At 36.5% G+C, this 25,134-nt stretch overlaps 1 protein-coding gene across 8 annotated transcripts in view; it reads right to left on the bottom strand.

The window, feature by feature from the left end:
- The window catches only part of shakB (Innexin family member shaking B), a gene marked incomplete at its 3' end in the record, with an annotated part of 238,533 nt that overhangs the window by 105,979 nt on the left and 107,420 nt on the right, over positions 1-25,134 (bottom strand). Inside the window, 1 exon segment of one of the 8 annotated variants that reach the window (XM_074098851.1) lies at positions 4,872-4,958. 8 annotated transcript variants of the gene reach the window in all.

Raw genomic sequence — 25,134 nt, 5'->3', positions numbered from 1 at the left:
ATTCCTCAACATTGTCCAATATCTCAAAATCGGCTGAACCGATTTTTATGAACGAGCTGACCCGGCGAACTTCGTACTTAATTTTGAGGGGAGAGTTTTCATTTTGTATGGGAAAATGTTTTTCTTTTATTTTGATTTGTTCGTCAATTTCCCCATGTTTTTAATAGTTCTTCTGAAATAGCACAGAGACAAGACAATAGGACAGAGACAAGTACATCACCAAAAACCATCATCAAAAATACAAAATCAGTCCAGCCGTTCTCAAGTTATGTGTTCGAACAAACACGGCGTTGTTTTATATATATATGGCTAAGAAAGCCTGTGCCCAGTAGTGGGATGTATATAGGTTGGGATTATGATGATGCTATCTAAGAACCACCGTACGGAACTCGCTTTCACGTAGAGAAACCGTAAGCTACGATGCTCTCAAATGGATGGACCAATTTCGATCCGATTTTTATGTGAAAGCAAGTTGCGGTGGTTAGCTTTGGTTCATTAAAATCGATTCAGCAGATTTTGAGATATTCAACTTCAAAATGGCAATATCGGGGGTTTTTTCAACGTTTCTAAATTGGCTGGGTTATTTATGACATATCTACTTTTTGTAGTGCAGATTTGACACTATTAGAACTCAAAAACTTTTCGCCAAATAATTGCTTCGCCGAATTTTTCTTTCGCCGAAATCTTCGAGTCACGGCCATAAAGCCGATGTTTACGCGTTATTGCGGCCACGGCGTCGGCAGTAGGTCGACACTGTCCAGTCGGCGTTTCGCAATCAAATCCAGTTGCGGTAATTATAAACCGGTTCAATACAAAAAACAGATTAGTTTTGACTGAACACCGGTTTTTTTTTGTTGATCGAATCCTGCCGAGTTCGAATTCGAGTGATCTTTTGTCTTGAACTTTATTCCATTCTGAGATTTCAATTTACGTTTTTTTTGGGGTTGAGCCTTCTTAAGGAGGAAAGACTTGGTTTACTTTTTTAGTCTTATATGTATGAGGTGCCTTAAGGAGATGGGGGTGTACTGTGCAGTCGGGACAAATCCATATCCATTTTGCAGGTGGTAGGACCTTGTGCAAGGTCCGATCTTGCCGTGAAGCAGCAGTGCTTGCTCTGTTGTGTTTCGGCGTGGAGAGTAAGACAGCCGGTGAAATTACTGGCACTTGAGGTATCCCATCTTAGGCCTCTAGGTTGGCAACGCATCTGCAATACCCCTGGTGTTGCAGATGTTTATGGGCGGTGGTGATCTCTTACCATCAGGAGACCCACTTGCTCGTTTGCCATCCAGACGAATAATAAAAAATATCAATTTATATTACTAAGAAATCTTTTAAGTTCTTACGGGGTGTATAGAACCCTACTAAGTATAGTATAGCAGTTACGGTGTTAGAAACGAAGTTCTACAACCCTACTTAACACTGCTGAACAATGCTAAACGCAACGTTAGTACTTTTTACTATTTGTCGTAACACATTAACTAAGGAATTTAAGTTATTTAACTGCACAGGCGTTCATCGGAATTTAACTTTTTTGTGAACTTTATTCGTTTTAACACGTGCTACTTGCTGGTATTTGAATTATTTTATGTTTACCTAAAGAAACGATCCAATTCAATCTGAACATTTATCTTAATTACAATTGTCTCTTTATTTGATAACTAGTCTTTAGCCGCGTCTTCGCACGCATAATCCAGGTGATCCGGCAGTTAAATTGAAATTTCAGGGTTTTGCTAAACTCCCATGAGGATTCCCAAGAATGTCATCGTGATTTTTATCGACGCTGTATTAAAATAACTGCGCTACAAGACTCTAAGCCCAGCGTTTGAAAGTTCAAGATTATATTTCAATCCAACTAGAATATTGGGATGAAAAGTAGCGTGTGATTACCAACGTTCAGCTCTCTACATACCAAATTTTATCCAAATCTGTCGAACTGTTAATAGTCTAAAGGAGTAACAAAGATAGACATGCAAATATTCGCTTTTATAATATTAGCAGGACTGTTTAGCAGCTAAACTTTAGCTGCAGCCTAGACCTATAGCCAGTAAGTGTAATTTATTTTTAATAGTACGAGTATATAAGTACTTGAAGGGTCCACGGAAAGAAAATGTCGTCACCTTTTTTTAAAATTGAGATTTTATATAATCTAAAAATGTAGAGCTCGCATAGTACTGGCGACCGTAACTTGGTAAGAGCTTAGGTAATGGGGATCTACGCGCGTGACTTTAAACTCAGTTCAAATTAAATTGTTATTTCTTCAATCATTCAGATTTATTGTAGGATTTATAATTAGATTACCTACATAGATAGTTAAAGCCGCTCAGGCTGTCGGGAGCAATCTGTGTCCCGGTATGTATACCGCTGTCAATCGTCTTTTAAAGTCAAATTCAATATAAAAAAACTACCTTTATACATAATAAAGCCAATCTAGCCTGCCAGGTGGTCCGTTTCAACACCTGCCAGCGGTATACAGCCTAGTTCCTACAGTACCTACTATGACTTACCATTGAATTAAAATAATCTGAAAACAATACCAAGTATATTTTTTGTAACTTTAAAAAAAATGCTGACTATAGTAATTGTTCGTGATGACTAACTTTCAAACAGCTATAAAAATAAGAATAAATTAATTATTTCAAATAAATTATTTTCTTTTTTCTATAACCCAAAAGGTTGCTAAAGTGACTAGACATATTCTTTCCGTGGAACCTTCACTTAGTCTAATATAATTTTAATTAATATAGCTAAACGACATTTTTGTGAATGTCGATAAATTATAGATACTTACTTATTCTAACTATTAAGGCAGATAGATACCTTGTACTGAAAAGTTCAAAGCTGTAGGGAGGCTGTGGCGACTTAGTGGTTTGACCTTACGGCCTCTCAAGCAGAGGATCGTGGGTTCAATGAGCTCGCATTGCTGTTTCCAAAATTAATGTATGAAATTACAATCAAATTTACCATGATCTTTGACAGTATGAGGTGACAGAAAAACTTCGTGATGATTAACTTGGGATGCGATTCATAGGTGTGCCAGACCTCATACACGGGAAGAGCCGCGGGTAAAAATTAGTGGTCAATTACACCTAAAATATGGTGTTTTTTTCCGTCTATCACATAGTGTGGTGTCGTTGTTAGGTATATGTTTTTGATGACATTCGAGGTCTGTTAAGAGATTCATTTCCGAAATATCTTTTATATATATAGTAAGTATACAGTGTGTTACCGGCAAACAGGCTTTTTTTAAGTGAGTTTAAAGTAACGTATTTCTGTAACTGAACGATGACATTAATTAGTAATCTAAAATCCAGACTGTTAACTTTTTAACATTATTATAATTGCCAGCAATGTACAGCAAAGTAAGTTGACAAGCAACTGTAAATGACAGCTGACAGATAGGTACTTTGATTATTACTTTGTCAACTTACTTTTCTATACATTGATGACAATTATAATTGTGATAGCAAATTAAAAAACGTCTGAATTTTAGTTTATTGATGTCATGGTTCAAGTTAGAGAAATACATTATTTCAACCTCCCTTAAAAAACCTGGTTGCTGGTAACACATTTAATCTGGTGTCTTCACTCGCAATTACATTCAAGCTACATAATTAGATATATATAAAAATGAATCACCATTTACGTTGGTCACCTGAGAACGACTTTACCGAATTTTTACAAAAAAATGTTACGCAAAACATTAGAAAATTTAAAAAAAGTTAACGACTATAAACTTTTCTAATGTAAGCCTTAGCGCGTTAAATTATGATGTCTTCATCATACCCCTGAAGATGGTATCGTTAGTATAGTAATATAAATATTGTTGTAGTTTAAAGTGAAAACAAACTATCGCAATGAGGCTGGCATTTTCTCAACTGACGCATTTTAAGCTTAAGGGCTTGAGTATACGGCAACAATTTCCTAAGAAAACTTTTAGTCATCTTTAATCTGTTATTTTAACTAACATACTCTGTATAAATACAGTTTTTATTACGCTGATTATGAACTGGAATTCTTCAGAACGAACAGTTACAATCTAGTGAATATTGAGAAATATCATTTCAGTGGCGTTTGTCATTTCACACCTGAAAACTTGTAACAAAAAGTAAATCCAAGGAGAAGAATATTGGTAATATTCAATACATACACATAAGTTTTTCAATTCTGACGCAAGCTTCTTCGAATGATCCTTTATAGGTTATTTCTAAATTGCTTTTACATACGTACCATATTTGCTGTCAATTCATCCACTAAATGTTGATACACTTGCAAGTTTTGTTATAGAACATTAATTGAATAACAGAAATGTTTTAGTTTAATTAACGTAAATAAAATACGTGTTTTTAAACAATACAATTAAATTATCAAACTTTTGTACTTGTAATTCGTCTTATGTTAAAATTTAAAAAGGATTGTGCAAGTTTTTTTTGAACCAATTTGAAAGTCTTGAAATGGGAAATTGCATACACTAAAATATTAAGAAACCATACCACGTAGGTACTATGTAGATCTTAAAAAGTTTGACAACGCATTCACTCATTTTTATCCCTGTTCGCTGTTCCAAATCATTGTCGAACGAAACTATCTTTTCGTCAACATATTAAGAAATCTAGGTAAGTATCTTATCTCGTCGTACATATTTTACAACAATTCCAAATTTGTCAAAGCATACCCATTTTTCCAGGTAACCCCTTTTAGCCTATAATACCGAGCTTATAAAACTTCGCGAGCGCACTATAAGATGCCGAACTTCGGAAAAACTACGTCCCCACGTGTCGGGAAGCTCTGGGAAAACGTTACGCTACATCTGTCAAGCCCCAGTTCCACTCGCGTATAATGCAGCACTATTTAATCCGAGATTTGTCATTAACCTTCATTTATTCTGAGAAAATGTTTTATTTTCGTGCACTGTCACTGGCCGAGCGGCCGGACGCGTTCGCGCTGCTACAACGTCCGACGGATACTGCTTCACTTGAACACTTACTGACGATATGCAGCTATTTTTAAATATTAGTTAGGTTGCACCTCGACTCAACAACGTAATATTCGATATTAGGTTGGTTCCGAACGTCTGTGCCCGCTGTTTATATTTGGTCAGAAACTGATTAAAGTTTCTGGCGAGAGATGACGAAAATGATGCCCGAGCTCAAACCACGTAGCAGCGATCTTAGTGATATCTATTGTTAAATATAGCTTTTTTTAGGTTTAGAGTTTTAGTTCTATATTTCAATATATGTATTTGTTATTTCTTTCATGTACCAGTTGTTGCCCATGGATCCGTCCGCGTAGAATCCTTTATGGCTATCCCGCGGGGACTATGCAATTTTCAGGGATGAAAATTACCTATCCTATGACTTTGCCCGCGACTCAAACTATAATTCTGTACCTGGGCCAATCAACTATTTTACCGACACTTTGGGCGTCTCCTGCGTTCCAATTGTCTCGGGCGTTAAAAAATTACTTCAACAAGATATTTCACGGTTATAGATTGAACTTACGTAGGATTGCATGTATTCATGTACACCATCTACAGAAAACATGTTTACTTACAAAAATCTGCAATTATTTGAAAAATGTCGCGTACTTACAGATTAGTGTCGGTAAAAAAGTTGATTGACCCACCTATACCAAAATTTGTCTAAATCGTTTCAGCGATTTAGATGTGAAACGTTAACAAGCAAACAGACTTACGAACTTCCGCATTCATATTGTTAGCGGGATGTCAAGAAATCCTATAGGTAAGGTACACGTCCAAGTGCTCGACAGTGCCCAATAGATGACACCCTGCTGTCATCTCTTTTGCTAATGACAAGATTAACGATGCCAACTATTGGGACAGTGACGAGCACTAGTACGTTTACCTTACTATAATTTAACCCACATTAAAGCTGCTGATTAGTGGTTACTAATACGATATGTAATTGGAAAATTATTTTAACCCTTAAATTGTCAAAATTAAAATAATAATAATAATAAATTGATTCGAAGTTGATTCAAACCTCGACGTTACCGTATAGTCCAAAAAAATCTGCATTGAAAAAATACAAAAAAATAGCCTTGAATCATATTCAATTAATTTGGTGCACACTCACGCTGCCAATTTTAAGGGTCAGTTAAAAAGATTTTGCAACATTATTTTTTAATTTTCGACTCAATGTTTTTACACTTGTAGGCACAGTCACCAGCACCAATATCTGACACAACAAGCGTGCATAAATATCTGATACGACTCTATTTCTAGGGCCGGAAGGACGTGTCAGATATTTTTGCACGCTCCGCTGTGACAGATATTAACGCTGGTGACTGTACCGTATTAGTAATCTTAATTTGGGGTTAAATTATACTTAGTACAAGATTTTTTACACCATGTACCCGGATATTTGTAAACAAATATATTTTCTTCTCGCTCATTTGTTAGCCATACGTCCTGTCAAAGTATGTTTTTCTTGTCCCGGTCATACAGGAAATTGTAATGTTTGAAAACAATTCTTTGCCGGCAGTCGTGCATTGACTTCAGTAATTCAGTAAAACCTCAAAAAAAATTGCCAAAACATCGGGAAAAGGGAACTTTTGGACCATTATCCCGTGCCTTTGGGTAGGATTTTTGAACTAATGACAACTAACAGCATTGAAAACGCAACGTAAACCAATAAATGCATTCAAATTTTCGACTAGCTTGCATAATTACGCAGAGAAATCATTTGTTCTATTTTACAATTTCAATAAAATTTATAAAAATATAGCTCTATGAAATTAAAGATCAAAGAGACGCTCTAATCTTACTTCTTCTACTCAACTCTTATTTCAAATCTAATGGTGTAAGATCCGAACTTAAAAAGGTCTTCACCGGTCTGATAATAGAATGAAACGTATTTTATAATATTTAATTTTAGTATATTAGAAAATATATTAGAAATGGGTTTACTAAAAAAAACCTAGGCAGTCAATTTTAATTATTTTAAAAAATATATTTTTAATTAATTGTTGTAACATCGAGATAATAAGAAAATTTTATAGTTATTTCAAGTATAAAACAACACACATACACAATAAGGGTTTCCCTGGCAGGCTTTTTGTATTTAATGAAGTCAATTCGGATAGCTCACATCTTAAATCGAGTTTAGCTCGACATGTTTCGGGCTCATTCGAAGCCCTTCCTCTTGTAGCAATGCGAAACGGCACCCGGCAAAAGGAAAGAAAGTGAAAAATTCAAACTTCGTATCTTGCCGTCCTGCTGACGCTCATAATATTTAATACGAGAGTGAAAGGGACGGATCGATGCGAACTTCGATCTTCGAATATCGTAGTAGCCCTGCTGTGTATGACAACCCCAAATTACTACTATTTACGAACTCCACTCCTACACTTACCAATACGTCAAAAACATAGTAAAGGTGAATTCTAACATGTTAATTCTGCTTGGAGTATATCCAAACAAAATATATCAGTTTTACGATATAGTTGACGGCTCGATCCGTTGGGATTTATATTATTTTCTATGAAAACATTTTATAATGTTATGATGATCTAGGGTGATAAATTTTTATGGTTAGCCGCTTAATGTTGAGGGCCGGCTTCGGACAGAAGGAACACCTTGTTCTCCGTACCTACATAACTAGAACTCGAAAGCCAAATCACGCTATCGTGACAAGATTGGAAATAAATTTTCTACCTGAATGTCCGGACAATTTGGGTTCATATCACTATACTATGTAGGAAAAATATTACTAGTCAATTTGTGTTTTAGTAGATTTGAGTGTTCCTTTTATGCAGTAGTCAGTTTAAGCTCTAGGCAAAAATGAAATGTAGTCAAATTGTGTTCTAGACAGTCCTAGACCAACCCTTATAAATATCCTTAAATCACCGAAGACTGGAAACGAAATCGTTCTTGCATAAGTTTTTCTTTGGTCTTGAATAAAAATGTGTAGGTACAGTCACCAGCACCAATATCTGACACAACAAGCGTGCATAAATATCTGATACGACTCTATTTCTAGGACCGGAAGGACGTGTCAGATATTTTTGCTCGCTCCACTGTGGCAGATATTAATGCTGGTGACTGTACTTACTAAAGACAGAGACATTTAATACACCATTCGATTTTAGATTATGGTCCTTTGTAACATACGCGGCATTTAACTATAATAATATTTATTCTATTTATATTTTAACTAATGACCATGTTATTTATTTATTACTAGCTGTTTCCCGCGACTCTGTCCGCACAGAAGTATGAAAAATTGTTTACATCCTATTCTCAGACCTACCGAATATACACCAAAAATGTCATAAAAATCGGTCAAGCCGTTTAGAAGGAGTTTGATCACAAACATTTTTGACCCGAGAATTTTATTAGAGATTATTTGTATTATATAGTGACAGACAGGAGTTAAAGCCCTATTTAGACAAGGCGAATGCAAAGTTTTACTACATTGCGGTATTTGTTTGAGCAAATGAATTCATTGTCTCTCAATAGTCCGCAATGTAACGCAACTCGCATGCAAGTTTTTGAAATGAAATGAAATTTATTTGCGGTAAATGTAGTACATTATAGTTAGGTATATGATGTTATAGGATTTTTGTTTCATACATTTAGACTGTATAAGTCATGCAAATATTATTTTTTGATACATGCAGCACATGCAACAATAAGGACTCCCTAGTTTGTATCAAAAGATTCTAAGTAGTTGACATTAAGTATTCATATATTTAGACCTATATAATCAAGAATATAATATTAAGAATTAATTTCATAATAATGATAATAATTAAAGTTATTATTACCTACTGAATCAATTATTGTTACTCTCAGATTATCATTCCTTATTTTCTAAAAACTCTCTTAACCCGTAGAAACATTTCTTTATTAACCATTTCCTTAATTTTGTCATCAATAAGTTATCGTGTAGTTGGCGTAGTTCTTGTGGTATTTTGTTATATACAACAATACTCATAACATAACTGTTTTTTCTATGTAATGCAGTTGAGTATGGAGGCATTTTCAGCTTATATTTGTCTCTTTCCCTAAGCCTTGGGTTTGATTCTAGCTGGGTGAAAGAAGTAAAATTTTTCCGCACATATGAAGCTACCTCAAGAAAGTATAACCCAGTCAATGTTAGTAATCCTAGTTTTTGGAAGATAGGCCTGCAAGACGTTTGCATCGTCTAAATAGAGTTTAGGAATCATTTGCCTTAAGGCTTATTTAGACGATGCAAGAACTTGCATGTGAGTCGCGTTAGTTACATTGCAGACTATTGGGGCACAAAGAATAAGGCATATTAGGGAAAGCTCTGCGCAGGGGGCGACACCAGCGCAAACCCATGACAACGTCAGTTCTCTTTATATTTTGTCGCCATGACAGATCATGATCGATTCGATTTGTAGCATTCGAAGATGGCGGATGTAGACAATATCAAATTTTGCTATTTCTGTTTCTTTGGCTAGTTGAAGTATAATTTTGATAGTGCTTTATGCGGCGATTAACCTTAACAGTGAACAGTGATCCCAAAATTCTATATTGCTCTCGTGTCTAACATTTTTTAATGCGCAAGTTGTCTCCACATGGTTTCTGGAATTTTACTATCAAGTTGCAAAAACTACAATCACCGTACAACGTCCCTCTCAAAGAGAGTTTACCTTGACACTGGCGAAATTGTCCTATTAATTAGGACAGAAAAACCATATTTTAAAAGAGAAGAAGAAGAAGAAGATCAAAGAGTATTAGTACCTATAGAAATCATGATATATTTATTAGTAACAAAATAACATGATATTTTACGTACATCGACAGTAACGATAGAGCCAATATTTCCAAATATTTTTTTGAAATAATACGATATTATGGAATTTAAGATACTCAAAAACCTGTTTACGGTTTGCGCTAGTGCTGCTCTCTGACGGGAGAAAATTTCAGTAATATCCCCTATTCGGTTGATCAAAGAAATGTACCGCAGTGTAAATAGGGTCTTATACGTAAGTGCCAGTTCAAACGTCTAGTAGAGCTAGCTATTTGAGTTGTATTTGAATAGTCAAATTAGAAAAACTTTTAGTTTAAAAGTCGTTGATCAAAGTTGTGCTAGACGTGGAATCTATTTTTGGAGTTCCTTGGGAAGATACGAGTACTTTAAAATTACCACTAATTTCCTACTTTATGTTAAAGTGTGGGAGTTTGGGTGTGATATGATATTCTATGCTAAAAATGTTAGAATGGAATTTGCTACATAGATATAATCGTCATCTCGTCATCATTGACTATTATACGTCCCACAGTTGGGCAAAGTTGGGCTCCACAGAAAACCAGCGTTACTGCACATAATGTGCGGCAACACATGCTGAGTGGAGACCCTTTTTGGTATCCTGCCGTGTCACCTAGTAACATAGTTTTAGTGCTAGTTCTAGTTTTAGTTTTAGGTGGTACTTTTTTGGAGCCAAATAAACTTTTTTCTTTCTTTCATAGGCTTGGGCTGTCGATTCCACGCGTACCCAACGTTTAAGAACACCACATACAGTATTGAATTGCTCTTAAGGTGCGTCCAGCTTTCCTCGAGATGTGTAATTCGGGCAATGGGAATAGGGGATATTACTGCAATTTTCTGCCGTCAGAGTGCAGCACAGAACAGTTTTTTGAGTATCTTAAATGCCATAATATCATTATTTAATTACATTTTTGGAAATATAGCTCTATCGCTACCATCGATGTAAATATCATGTTATTTTGTTACTAATAAATTTAATAAATCATGATTTCTATAGGTACTAATACTCTTTGGTCATGATCTGTCATGGCGACAAAATGTAAAGAGAACTGACGTTGTTATGGGTTTGCGCTAGTGTCGCCCCCTGCGCAGAGCTTCACCTAATACGCCCTATTGAAATGTTAGATTACTGCCTTTGATTAGGGGGCATCCATTAATTACGTGAGGTCTTCAAGGGGGGGAGGGGGTCAAGTAAAATCTTTCCAAATCTCACTTGGGGGAGAGAGGGGGGGTTTTCACAAATATCACGTAAATTTTTTTTCAACAGAAAACCGTGTAAAATTGCGTGAAAGTAAAGTTAAATTAAAGTAAAAAAAATCTAGAATAAAAATATGGCGAAATTTAACACAATAGTTGTTGTCACAGTGATTTTAAACTACCTACGGCAATATCCTCAAATCACAAGTCGTAAATAAAATTAATAGAACGAATTTTTTTTTTGTATTTTTTTTTAAATCCGACGGGTTTACAGCCAACACATTTCAAAAAATCTCACGTGAGATTTGAGGAGGGGGGAGGGAGTTAAGGAAAATCTTACGAAATCTCACCTGGGGAGGCGGGGGAGTCAAAAAATCCTAAAAAATGTCTCACGTAATTTATGGACGCCCCCTTATCAGACTTTGCTTATCTTTTCGCCTTCTTTTCAAAGCTGCAGTAGGTACGTGCGAGGCTGGGATGGGTCGCTAGTAATATTTTGATCACTGTAGGATAATATTCGAACCCATTACGCTTCGCACGTTCGCGCTTGGCCATTCTGGCTCATGTTTCGCTGTCTACTGCCGACAAGTTATGACACATTGTGGATTGCAGATAAAAGCTTTCATTTATTTTTCATTTATTTCACATTAAATCTTATTATAGAAAAGTTTGTGTAAAATTCAATCAATGAACTAGAAACAATTCTTTTCACACCTCTCCTTCAGAAAAGTTACTTTTCCTCCCTGACGAGAGGGAGCAAAGTGCAACTTTTCTGTTCAAGGCTTTTCTAAGTGTTTTATTGCAAATGCCAATTTTTGAAGTTGATAATTGTAAAGCCACGCTATTTTCTATGCTGGTTGTTCTTTAATAATATTTAGAATTTTTTTTTTCAAGTTTCTTAATGCTCGGTGTGAAAAGTTGTATGAGCCACTCGGGAGCAAAATTATTTTCATCTTGGGCGTTAACACTTGAATCCCTCATTACGCTCAGGATTCTACTTTAGAATCCCTCGCTACGCTCAGGATTCTATTGTAGAATCCTTCGCTACATTCTGGATTCAATGTACGCCCTCGCCGTAAATACACCATTTTGCTCCCTTGTGACACAAATAACTATTGCTCACCCGCGATCTTGCGGTAGCTACATCTGCAATAAATGTGTGTACTATATTACCTACATAATAATATTCCTAGATGGAACTATAGTTAATAATCTTAAACTTGAAATAAAAACTAACAAGAAAAAAAACAAGTCTAGTAAGTCTAGTCGAAAATACAAACTGAGACATGGATGCACGGAAAAACCAGAAAAAGAGACCAGCGCTGGGAATCGAACCCAGGTCCACAGCAATCCGTGATTGCTGTCCAGCGGTGGTGTAGGGGTTATAGCACGCAGCACGGATTGCTGAGGACCTGGGTTCGATTCCCAGCGCTGGTCTCTTTTTCTGGTTTTTCTGTGCATCCATGTCTCAGTTTGTATTTTCGATATGGTTTCACGGGATACCCGTAAAAGTAACAAATTTGGAGTTGAAATAAAAATACAAAAAGACTCCAAAAACCGATCTAGTAAGTCTAGAACGATATTTAGTAACGTGGGGCCCTGGCTTTTCAACGATATTTTTTTTCTCAGATGATTCATTACCCCCCTCAACTGTTTAATACTTGTAATGTATGACATTCAATAACATTGTAAATCCGTTTAAAAATGAAGTTTTTGGTAAAAAAATCATTTATAATACAAGCTTTTTTGCTGACTGTACTTTTGGTTGACTTAACTTGCATTGTCACACAGACTACATTTGCATACCAAATTTCAAGTCGATGCCATTAACCGTTGAAGAGTTCCGTCCTGTGGAGACAATCCCAGCCGGACTACAAGGATGTCACTACCAGATTATTGTATTGTCACGCAATTTACATAAGTATGCCAAACAAGTCAATCCGGCTACTGGAAGGGAGTCGCATTTAACTTGCAAGATTTGATTACAGACAGGGACAGACAGACAGACATAGGGACAGGTGAAAAGCTTGAAAAAACTAGCTTGTAAAAACTATACCTCGTCGAGTCTTGCCTGATGTTCTTTAACAAAGGTTTTCCCGAACCAGTGGTTATGTTTGAGATCAATGTAAGAAAAAAAGTGACTGAAATGTATTTTGATTCATGTCACGGTAATTTAAAAAGTGAGCGACGGACTGCGCGATCTTGACAGTTATGACAGGTGACGGATAGACAAGAAGTCAAATTGACGTTTTAAAAATTAGACCTACTAATTTTGACAAGAAAACTTGCTACACTTTTTAACATGCTTTTATTAGGTAGATTTGTATGTAAGTAAAAAAACAGCCAAGAGCTTGTCCGATACGCCTAAGATAGGGTTCCATTACGAAGAAATCAAATACCTTTTCTAAAGATTTCGTATTGTGTACGGAATCTTCCAACTTTAGGTACCTATGTTATATACCTTAGGGTGCTTTTTACTTTTAAACTACTAATAATTCTCAAGCAATCTTAGTCAGTATAATTTTCCTAGTAAATTTGATATATTTGCTACTATTCAGAATTTTTTTCCACCCAACAGTTAAGATTTAAGAGGGGGGACGACGCTCGATTTTAACGAATATTTGCACTTTAAAGTTAAATATTTCGCAAACAGATCACTAAATAGCAAAATCGTCTTAGCAACCCCCCCCCCCCCCCTAACAGTGACCGAGTTTCTTAAAAAACTGTTGTTATATACCTAAATGCTACTAATGTGCTGAAGAGAAACTGAACAACATTAGTTCAGCGACTTTTAAAATAATGAGGGCTATCGTTTTTTGTCTCACTAGATGGCGCACTGTTGCGTGAGGTTTTTAAGTATGGCTTTCAAAGTCTGTTATTACGGGCGTGAAAACAAAGTTTAGATTAAAATCATATTTAATACACCTTAAAGCCGTACCATAAAAATATCGAGCATGCTACAGTGTTCCATAGTCCCCGTTTTGTTCGGAAAAAAGAGAGGACGAAAGGTTTCCGAAAGACAAAACTGTCTAAAAACACAGACATTCATTGGCCCGGAACGCATATTTGCCATAATTAATTTCAGATATTGCAAAATATTCACAAAATTATTCTAATTATAAATAAACCCGCGTTGCTCACCCAAAAACTATGAGATTTGACATTTCGGAGACCTCACGCTACACTAGCGCCTCTAGTGGTGAATTCATACGCGATAGCCCTCATTAGGTTTTTAATTTTTAATACACTTTTATGTTTGTTCGAAAAGCAATGTAGGTACTTGAAGCAAAATGCTTGGTGTTTGTCGCGTGACAGGCGACGTCAGTTGGGTTCAAGGATGGCGTACATTGATAGCAGTATTTAATTTGTATGAGAAAAAATTCAAAGACTCCATTATTTTTAAAAGTCGCTGAACTAATGTATGTTTAGTTTGACAAGGACGATCTATGTTTTAATTTTTTGCTCGTATTACAGGCCACACCCGGTATGCGTTTGACATTTATTCGTAGCGCTTGACATACGTTTTGATTCCGGTGAAGCGGGTAGAGACCTATCTACTTATGCGTACCATTTTTTCCTTTTGAGTTGCAGAACGCTAAAAACAAAGAGTATTAGTACCAATATAGAAAAAGAGTGGCAACTCTATGGTCAAATTTGCATGTATGGTAACAAGCGCTATCTGGTAGCTAGCTGAAGAACTAAATCTGACATAACGCACACATGTACATGCACGCACACAACAAGCTTAAAGTCTATAAAGCCCAGTTTAGACCTGTAAGAAAATTGCGCAAGTTGCATTACATCGCGAGGCCGGAAAGCAAACGAGTTTATGGTGGTCACTTCTCTTGGTCACCCAAGCGGAGCAATGTAATACAACTTGAAGAAAACAGCAAAAAATCAGATAAACTTAAAAATCATCCGCGAAAGCCAGACAGCCAACATACAGCGGAAAGATGGCGGACAGACTGAATTTTTCAAGTCCACGTTTGACACATTTGTCAATTTAGTGCTATCATTTTGTCGCCAGAGGCGCTGGCGTGTACGTGAAAAGGTGACGTTTTAAGTGTGCCCCCACTGGCTAAAAACAAATAAAATCACAAGCCATAAATCAACTAAATTAATAATAATTAATTTTATCGACGGTTACGAACGGTTGTGTTTAAAAAATGTGTGTGTGTGTGTCACGGTTCACAGGTGCCGGTCGTAAAGGAGCGTGAGGCACAGTAAAACTGTTTCGTCACGGTGCAAGGCACACGAGATCGCGGAAGATAGACGACCTCATACCTATGTAAAAATTATTTCTTCCATTATATATATTGTTTATCTTTTACCACAATTAATTACGAATTACGGAGCTCCGATTCCGTTTCCGTTAAGTCGGAACTTCCGTTTGATATTAAACATCCGTTTCGGTTCCGGTTCCGTTACTTTTGAACCGGAAGTTATATCGGATGTCAATGCTTACCGCGGCGACTGGACATGAGAGGCTTACATCAAAAACAAACAGAGGGCTAATTACGTAACGTTTCTGACAATCGCGATCACAATCTAATGACAGTTTTTGTATGCGAAAACTATCATTTGATTGTGATCGCGAATGTCAGAAGCTTTACGGAATATACCCTTAGGTTTAGTAGACCTACCCATAACAATCTCGTCCACCTATCACGTCCGTTACATCCCTGTGCACACTCACCGGGGTTCAGCTGAAAACCAGCGCTGCAGCTCTGGTTACAGGGCTACGGCACATGCTGAGCTGAGTCCTTTTGGCATCACACTACAGCGCAACCTCTTTTTTCTCTCTGTTTTACAATGTTTTCCTTTGCCGTTATGCTTGTGGTAATTTCAAATGTTATATGTGTTATGTTAATTTTATGAGCCGGGGTTCGAACCCACTTTCCTCTGCTTGAGAGGGCATAGGTCGAACCGCTAGGCCATTAAACAAAGTAACAAAAAGTGACAAGATGCGTAACCTAAATTAAGGTCAGCAGCGCGGCTAGCCACTTTTGTTGTCCATCTTTTATCTAAAGCTAACAAACTTCTAAACTGCAATTTCAGGTTAATCCTCGTCACTCTTGTTCTTATCTCAACTAATGATCCCACTAAATTACTTGTGAAAGTGTTTATATGAACTACTTTTAGTTTAAATTAGATTTATAGAGAAGCCAAGTGTCTATTTAAAGTAAGTTTGCAAGGTATTAATTACTCATAACTGTAAATATCAGGCACACTAAGTGTCTTTTTATTTTAAGTTAAATAGTTTAATGCTTTATAACATATGTACAAATAAATTAACTATTAACCTCCTACGTCCTCGCGTACTTTATAAAGGACCAATTAACACTAAGACTAACGTCCGAATGTACTTTATAAAGTACAAATTGTTCATTGAATAAAGAATTCTAAGTATTGAAATAAAGAATTCTGAATATTGCCCGAAAAACCGATTCGTGGTGTAAAGTTGTTCTGGATTGGGGACCATGGGAACAGAAAAGACCAGTGGGCAGACCGCAAATGAGATGGAAAGATGATATAAAAAGGGTGGCGGGTAGCAACTGGACTCTAACTGCCCAAAATAGATCGGAATGGAAGAGGTTAAAGGAGGCCTACACCAAAAATTTGGTAGAAAAAGGCTGAGAAGAAGAAGAGAAGAAGAAGTATTGAAATAATGTCCGAAATAACAAAGCAGGTCAACCACGTCTAGGTCTTAAGCACTAAGTTTATTAAAAAATGTCAGGACTAAGGAGGTAAATAATTCTTGCGTTTTACTAAGTTTGTAATTCTATTTGATTCCTAACTCTCATAAAATTCGTCATTGTGCGCTTCGAAACAAAATCAAAACTGACAGAATAATAAATAAATTAATTAATTTTCATTTAATTTCACGGAATTTCAAGCATTTATTTGCCACCGTCCAACGCTTACAACTTGAACTCGTTGATGTATTTTCGTTTTGGGGACAGTCGGTGACGTAAAATTGCAATGTTTAATTTCTTCCTGGAACCGTGGACGGTAACCACCACCTTAAAAGGGGGGTGTGTGTTTCAAAATTTATCTTTTGTTGTATTTCATGTGAACGAAGCTGTTAAAGCGTTGTGTACTTTTTATGTTAAGAAATGAAACACAGTGCTTTATAATACGGTATTTGACTATTTTGTATATGTTTTATAAATTAAAATTCGATAATACAGAAACAATTATTAAGCTACCTTTACAAATAACAAAGTTATAAAGGTTTTAAATTCAAGATTAGACGGAGAAAGACATACTGGCATGTGACGTCACACGCCAGTACCGCCATACTTGCTGCATAGAGAAAAGCGTTTGAGAAACAGACAGGTATATAGGTTTTTTGAAAAATCACTATAAATCCAATTTTCAACCGATTTAAGTTTTCTCTTCGCTAAACACTGTCTGTACATCTATATTTTCATAATAATATTAAGATATGGCAAATTCAGGAGTTGTCAAATACCGTATTGGAAATTTTGTCTATATTCTGTAATATCGCAGGGCATGCATCTATCTTTAATCCTCGAGGCAAAAAGAGGGGTCTGTCTGTCTGTGGCATCGTAGCTCTCAAACTGATGGACTGGATTCGACGCGTTTCTTTAGATAAAAGTGACAAAATTATAGCTTTCTAGCGCTTAAAGTCTTCTTTTATGTTTTTAATATTTTGTAGTAACATTATAACGTATATTATTTACTATATAACAGTCATGAAATATTGTTTTTATATCTTTAAGATGAGCTCTTGATTTTGATACCCATATAAGTCGTATTGAAAAAAAAAATGTTTTTTGTTGACCCCCCATATTTGCATCTCACAGCCGCCATGTTTTTTTTTTTCAACGTCACCTATCTAAGGACACCTGGGTTGTCGGAACGATGCTAATGATACCTTAAATTGTCTAAATCCGTCCAGCGGTTTGAAAGATAATGCGGTAATAAAGAATATTACATACTTACATACAAGATAAGCGCGAAAAACAATACCAGTCCTTGCAGTCGGGTAATAAGTCTAGAACGGTCTAGTCGGTCGGACGGTGTGTCAAGTAGCTCATTTAAAGTTCAACAGTTGGGACCCAATACCAACAATTTTTGAGCTGGTCACGATTTGACCACTAGACTTAATTTCTTCCTTTTAGTTTTTAAGGTTTTTAATTTTTTAAATTTAATGTTTTATTTCAGGTACTTATACCTTTTTGATATTTCTGTGAAAATGGTAAATTAAAAGTATTACAACCCATATATATTTAAAACGGGCTAATTATTAGCTTTCCTTTGATACCCATATTGTTACAATACAAATTTTTTTTTATTCCGCCGCCAATTTTTTTTTCGTAGACGCCATATTGCAATATTATATACCCTATGTCACTCCGACAGTTATAATTATGACAAATCCAATGATACTTCATATGTTAAAATGCGTCTAGCCGCTGCTGGCTGCAGCGAGTACCAAACAAATGGACATACATACCCACATACATACATACACTAGAAAAACATAAACCTTCTGCGGGCAGTTGGGTAAAAAGGTATTTTTACAAAATAACATAACGTTACGAGTAGTAGGAAGTTGAGTAATAAGTTAGACTGCTAGATTATAACCACGTATCTTTTAAAGGGAATAAATACTAGACTCAGAAACTTGAACTTGATCTCTCAGTGATCTCAGGCTTTCTTCATTTAGTTGTCGTATTATCTGAGCCAAAGGTGATGGTCACGTGACCACACGAAATAGTCGATACCTATTTACAATAGTTTGATTTTGTGACATTGACTCACGCACCCATATAAGATGTCACTACATGCTCGCTGCGAACACTGTCAGTTGTACTCATACAATGGTAAAATGCATCAAAATTTACTGCATCACGCTGCACTTTTGATGCAATAAAGTTACTTTTTTTTGGATTTTGCTTGAAGAGCATATCCATAATTTACTATTCTCAAAAAATCCTCTAAGAAAACATGTCCGTGGAAGCTATGCGGGGTGTCCGTAGGTTTGTATGGAAGAGCAACCCCCTTAAGTCCGAACTACTTCACGCTTTAATACCCAAGGGAGTGTACAGAGCCAAGTCCGATGTTTAGTGCCCAACTTAGGCACTAGGAGACGTATTGCCTAGTCCAAGTTTGTAACGGAGTAACAGATGAAATTAAAGAGAAATGACATAATCTAAATAGTCCAAATAAATCTCGATGATACACGGAATTTGAACTCTATGCTCTAACACAGAAGATATATATTTAAGTTGTCTTAACGGTAAATGAATCTGTACATATAATAATCGGTACGACTTGACGAATTCGGATGATATTTGTTATGTAGATAGTTATCTCCATCTTTATCAGCCCACAGCAGTCCACTGCTGGACATGGCCTCTTCCATGGCGCGCCACAACACCCCTGTCTTCAGCCCCTCGCATCCATCCGCCGCCAGCGACCCTCTTAAGGTCGTCCGTCCGTGCCTCAGGACGCCCTACACTACGTTTTCCCGTCCGTGGCCTCCATTCGAGGACTCGTCTGCTCCACCGTTCATCGGTCCTGCGACAGAGGTGGCCAGCCCAAAGCCACTTCAGCGAACCAATTCTTTGAGCAACGTCCGTAGTTATCTACTCAAGTAAATTTAGCTGTAATAGTTTTCCTTCTGAATTTTAGATATTTACTATCAATGTTTTTTTTTAATGATTTGTAACACTAATTGCTTAGCTTAGAAACTTAAAAGACAGACGGACAGACAGACACGGCGGAACTATAAGGGTTCCGTTTCTACCATTTTGTATACGAAACCCTAACTAGAAGAATATTACAAGAACTTTACGGCATTTTATTTTTATTTATGACTGAGTGTTGAAATTAGGCCGGCAACTAATTGACGCCCGTTAGCGTATAAGTCAATATAAAATTTATTGTTCTCGCATGTGGTTCTTCATTTATGAAAATAGCCGTTAAATTAGTTTATTATACCCCATTTCGGACCAAGAAGCACGTATATGAAGGCCAGCGTTATATTGAACAAATCAAAATATACTAAAGGTAAGAGGAAAACCTAGGATAGAGGGATGTTGACACCACCAATCAATGAGGGTTATATATGTACTCTGTGATGAGGGCTATCGCGTATGAATTCGCCGCTAGAGGCGCTAGTGTAGCGTGAGGTCTCTGAAATGTCAAATCCCATAGTTTTTGGGTGAGCTACGCGGGTTTATTTATACTTAATTAGAATAATTTTGTGAATATTTTTCATTAGCTCAAATGAATTATGGCATTTATGCGTTACGGGGCAATGAATGTCTGTGTTTTCAGACAGTTTTGTCTTTCGGAAACTTTTGTCCTCCCTTTTTTCCAAACAAAACGGGACTACGAAACGGTTTTAAGGTGTATTAAATATGATTTTAATCTAAACTTTGTTTTCACGCCCGTAATAACAGACTTTCAAATCCACACTGAAAAACCTCACGCGGTGCGCAGTGGCGCCATCTAGAAAAACAAAAAACGATAGCCCTCATTGACGTACTTTTTATGAGCTGTCAAAACACAATTCTCCCATAGAGTTTGAATGGAAATAGCAACTTATGACGTCACTTGTTCGCACACTCAATCAACTAACTATTTATTTGTTTTAAAGTAACAAAAATCTAATTTTGCAGTTAATCGAAAATTAATCTGGTTTTCAGGGTTAAAATAAAGCGTTTTTTTACTGGAGCCGTGTAAAGTCAGCAAAAAAGCTTGTATTCAATTTTTACGGGCACCCTGCCCTATAGCAGCGATTTGGTAGATATTTGTCAATATAGGTTTTTAGGTTTAGAATAAATTAGTTTTGATTTAACCTTAATTTATATATCAAAAATACAAACTGAAATATAGATGCACAGAAAAACCAGAAAAATAAGACCAGCGCTGGGAATCGAGCCCAGGTACTCGGCATTCCGTGCCGTGTGCTATACCGCTACACCACCGCTGGACAACGATACAGACACGAATTTCTCCTATGCACCTCATATCTCAGCTTGTGTTGTTTCTTATTTAGCCTCTTAAGCAGCGACACTAGCGACATCTATGCCGTAGCCCTCATCGAGAAACTTAATTTGTTATTTATTGTACATAATGTGTTGATCAATAAAAAATAGTTATTTATGTGGCTGGTGCATAATGCCTAATTATGTATAGCCGCATACATAACTTTATCTACATGCATATCATAAGTTTTCTGCCTGTATTTTGACTTTGACTTTGACTTTGACTTTGACTTTGACTTTGACTTTGACTTTGACTTTGACTTTGACTTTGACTTTGACTTTGACTTTGACTTTGACTGTCTTTGACTTTGACTTTGACTTTGACTTTGACTGACTGACTTTGAATAATAATTATTATCTACATGCATGTCATAAGTTTTCTACAATATGTACAGATATGCATTGTTAAAAAAAGTATTACCGATACTTTAATGTAAACATTAAGATGCACTGTACTTTAATGTGAACATTAAGATGCACCCGCAGATACCAGGTTTCTTAATAAAGGCCATTTGATAGTCGTTTCTGAACATATAATAGGGAAGTTATGATATGCATGTAGATAAAAACTTTTTTTAAAACAGATTCGCTATTTGAGATTCAGCATAGCGTGTGCCGGTGAAGCCTGGTAACAGCGCTAGTGCAAAGCGATGACTCTTTAACCCTTTATCGCTTATTTATTGGTATAGTGCCGTCATGTTACTGTAGATTGGCTCGTGTAAATCAATACACATAAGTACAGGTATTAATAATGATCAGCATAATCCTGGGGTGGCTACTGGATACATATTTTCAGAATAAGGTGTTATCATTAAACTGAAAACATCAGATAACTCAATTTTTTTATCCGACTGCGAGGGGTTATGTGTTTGACGCGTATGTATGTATGTCTATTCCTATGTCCTCTTGTAAGTAATCAACGGCTAAGACGATTTTGATAAATGATACGTCATTGGATTCGTCATAATGACCCGAGTGACACTGAGTACATGAAATTCTTAAATAAACAAAATGGCGGATTTTGGCGCCAAATTGTAAGTTTTCAAAAAATGATTTTATGCAAACCTATCGAGTGGGGTATCAAATGAAAGCTAATAATTAGCCCATTCTAAATATATATAGGTTATAATCGTTTTAATATACCATTTTCACAGAAAAGTGTAAGCAAAAAACAATTAATTTAAATAATCAAAAAACCCGACTGCCTTAAAAAAATCTTAAAAGAAGAAAACAAGTCTAGTGGGCTAGAACTTTGTTAAGTAGCTAACTTAAATCGTGACGCTCAAAAATTCTTACCTAATGGGTCCCGACTGTTGAACTTTATATTAGCTACTTAACAAAGTTCTAGCCCACTAGACTTGTTTTCTTCTTTCTAGTATTTTTAAAGGCAGACGGGTTTATGATTTTTAAAATTCATTGTTTTTTAAGCTAGTTTAATCATCATCATTATCATCATCCATCATCTGTATGACGTATAGATCCAGGGCACAAGTCTCCTCTCCCTCCCTCTCCCCGGTTAGCACCTCTCAGTTTCTTTTTAAATTCGTGTGCGAAACATCCGAAATTTAACACGAGCTTTACGGTGAAGGAACATATCGTGAGGACTGGAAAAGTCTGCACGAACTCTCATGCTGAGAGGAAGCCTGCAGTGGGATGTGGGACGTATATAGGCCGGGATGATAACGTCGATAATATCATCAAAGTAAACATAGCATTGATATCCGCAGTAGAACTAAGGTTACCGACATAGCCCGAAGAATTGCGAAACTAAAGTGGCAGTGGGCGGGGCACATTGCTCGCAGGACTGATGGCCGATGGGGCCAGAAGGTTCTCGAATGGCGTCCGCGGACCGGGAGACAAGGGCCACCAACAAGATGGAGCGACGACTTGGTTAAGATCGCGGAATCGCGGTGGATGCGGAAAGCACAAGACCGGTCTGAGTGGAGAGCGTTGGGGGAGGCCTATGTCCAGCAGTGGACGTCTTTCGGCTGACATGATGATGATGATGATGAAACATAGCAAAGCGTCTCGATGCTTAGTGCAACCAAGCAAGTGCAAGGTCCGCCCGGATTGCTACAACCATCTTGCTCGCTAATCCTGCCGTGAAGCAGCAGTGCTTGCACTGTGTTTCGGCGTGGAGAGTAACACAGCCGGTGAAATTACTGGCACTTGAGGTATCCCATCTTAGGCCACTAGGTTGGCAACAAATCTGCACTACCCCTGGTGTTGCAGATGTTTATGGGCGGTGGTGATCTCTTACCACCAGGAGACCCACTTGCTTTTTTGCCATCTAGTCGAAAAAAACCCAATGTCCAGGGAAATTTGAAAATCGAAGTTCGTATCGTACCTTCCCTCTCACTCTCGTATTAAATAATGTAAGCGTCGGCGGGACGGCAACAAAGTTAGAATCTGGCACTTCATAGTGCAGGGCTTGTACCTCCCTTCCCCCCACTGCAGTCAAAACAGTGCCCCCCTGGGACTCCGATGGGCGACTCTGAATTGGGGGCATCTAAATCTGTCCACGTCCTACCCCAAAAGCCGATGTGGTAAAAGCCATATTAAAATTTACAAACCTTTAGTGTTCGTTTGCAGATGCTTTAAAGCAGGGCCCAATTGCATATCATATTACAAGCGAATAGTATTAGCGATTTTGTATTGAAATTCATTAATACTATTTGCTTGTGATTTGTTGTGCAATTGGGCCGGTTGAATTCCAATTTCAAATTTCAAATCATTTATTCAGTAAATAGGCCGCAATAGTCACTTTTACGCGTCATTTTTTAAACTACCAGCGCTTTCGGAAAGACCGTTATTGCCAAGAAGAATGCGCCGCAAGAAACATGTCAGTTTTTTTTCAAAATTAAATAATTACAAAAAAAATACTTAAGAACTACAGTATAAAATTGAAAAATACACGAAAAGAACAATAATAATACAGGGATGTGGTGGGGTCCCTTAGTTACAAAACTATTCGTATTGTTGTATTTTTTTATCTCTTCTGCACTGTACGCAGTCGAAACGTTATTTATTACATATGAGCTAGTTTTGTTAGTTAATTAGTTTATTATTTTTTTGTATAATTGTTTTTATTTCCTAAATTTGACATGGAAAATTTAATTTTAATTTAATTTTCATGTTTTTACTATAATTATTGCTCAAATGCCTCTTATTATTTTCAAATTGATTTCTTATTTGACATTGTAATTTTATTTTTGGCTGATATTTTATTTTATTCCGATGACTAGTATACTAAATCTGACTACCGCTAAATTCTTTTCTACAGAGGTTTCCCGAACTGATGGTAGATTTTTTGACATTCATAAGTGCTTGTTATAGCCTAAATTGAATTATGATTATGACGTTGACTTTTAATGGCTTAGAAGCGTTTGTACCTGCTGAGCTGGCAACGTTGCATTTTTGTTAGTTTTTCTCGATTATTCCATAAAAATTTAATGAAAATTAAAAACGTGGTCTGATGGAACTCTTCTTAATATATAAGTTAATGTGTCTACTTCAATAATTATGCGTGATAGACTCTTATTTTCTTTAAAAACCTTTAATAAACATTTGTTCGTTTTTAAAGAAATAAAGTATATCACGAATAATTATTGGAGTAGACATATTAACTTATACATCAAAAATGCAAAGTTGCCGGCTCAGCAGGTATAAACGCTCTTAACGAGGTTGCATTTTACCAACAACCACTCCATGGCGGCATGACTATACTTGCGTGATTTATAATCCAATATAAGATGGCCACCGATGGAATTCCCGTAAGTGATTGACCGGGGCATCGTTTGTCTAAATAATATGATCGTCATATTATTTCTACTTGGCTCAGGAAACTCCTAAGCTATCAAAAAACGCTAAACCAGACACAATCTGACCGATTGATTGTTAATCCATCGTAGTAAAAGTCACAATATCCACTGTATTATTATTTATTTCTGTTAAGAACGCGCTTAGCTTCTAGCACATTTATTGCGTTCGTTGAAACCTTTCTTGTATCATCACTAGTAAAGTGACAGTTAAAAAGTAACTCAGTTATGCAGTTGAAGCAAACCTAGCATTAAAAGTCCCATGTTCATAGAGGCACCCTTCTAATCGTAAAGTTACGCCATGTATAATAAATTAATTATAAAAGTTACGCCACTGAC

This window comes from Choristoneura fumiferana, chromosome Z (assembly GCF_025370935.1).
Source record: "Choristoneura fumiferana chromosome Z, NRCan_CFum_1, whole genome shotgun sequence".
NCBI classification, from domain to species: Eukaryota; Metazoa; Arthropoda; class Insecta; order Lepidoptera; family Tortricidae; genus Choristoneura; species Choristoneura fumiferana.
This window is presented reverse-complemented; position numbering and strand designations above follow the sequence as displayed.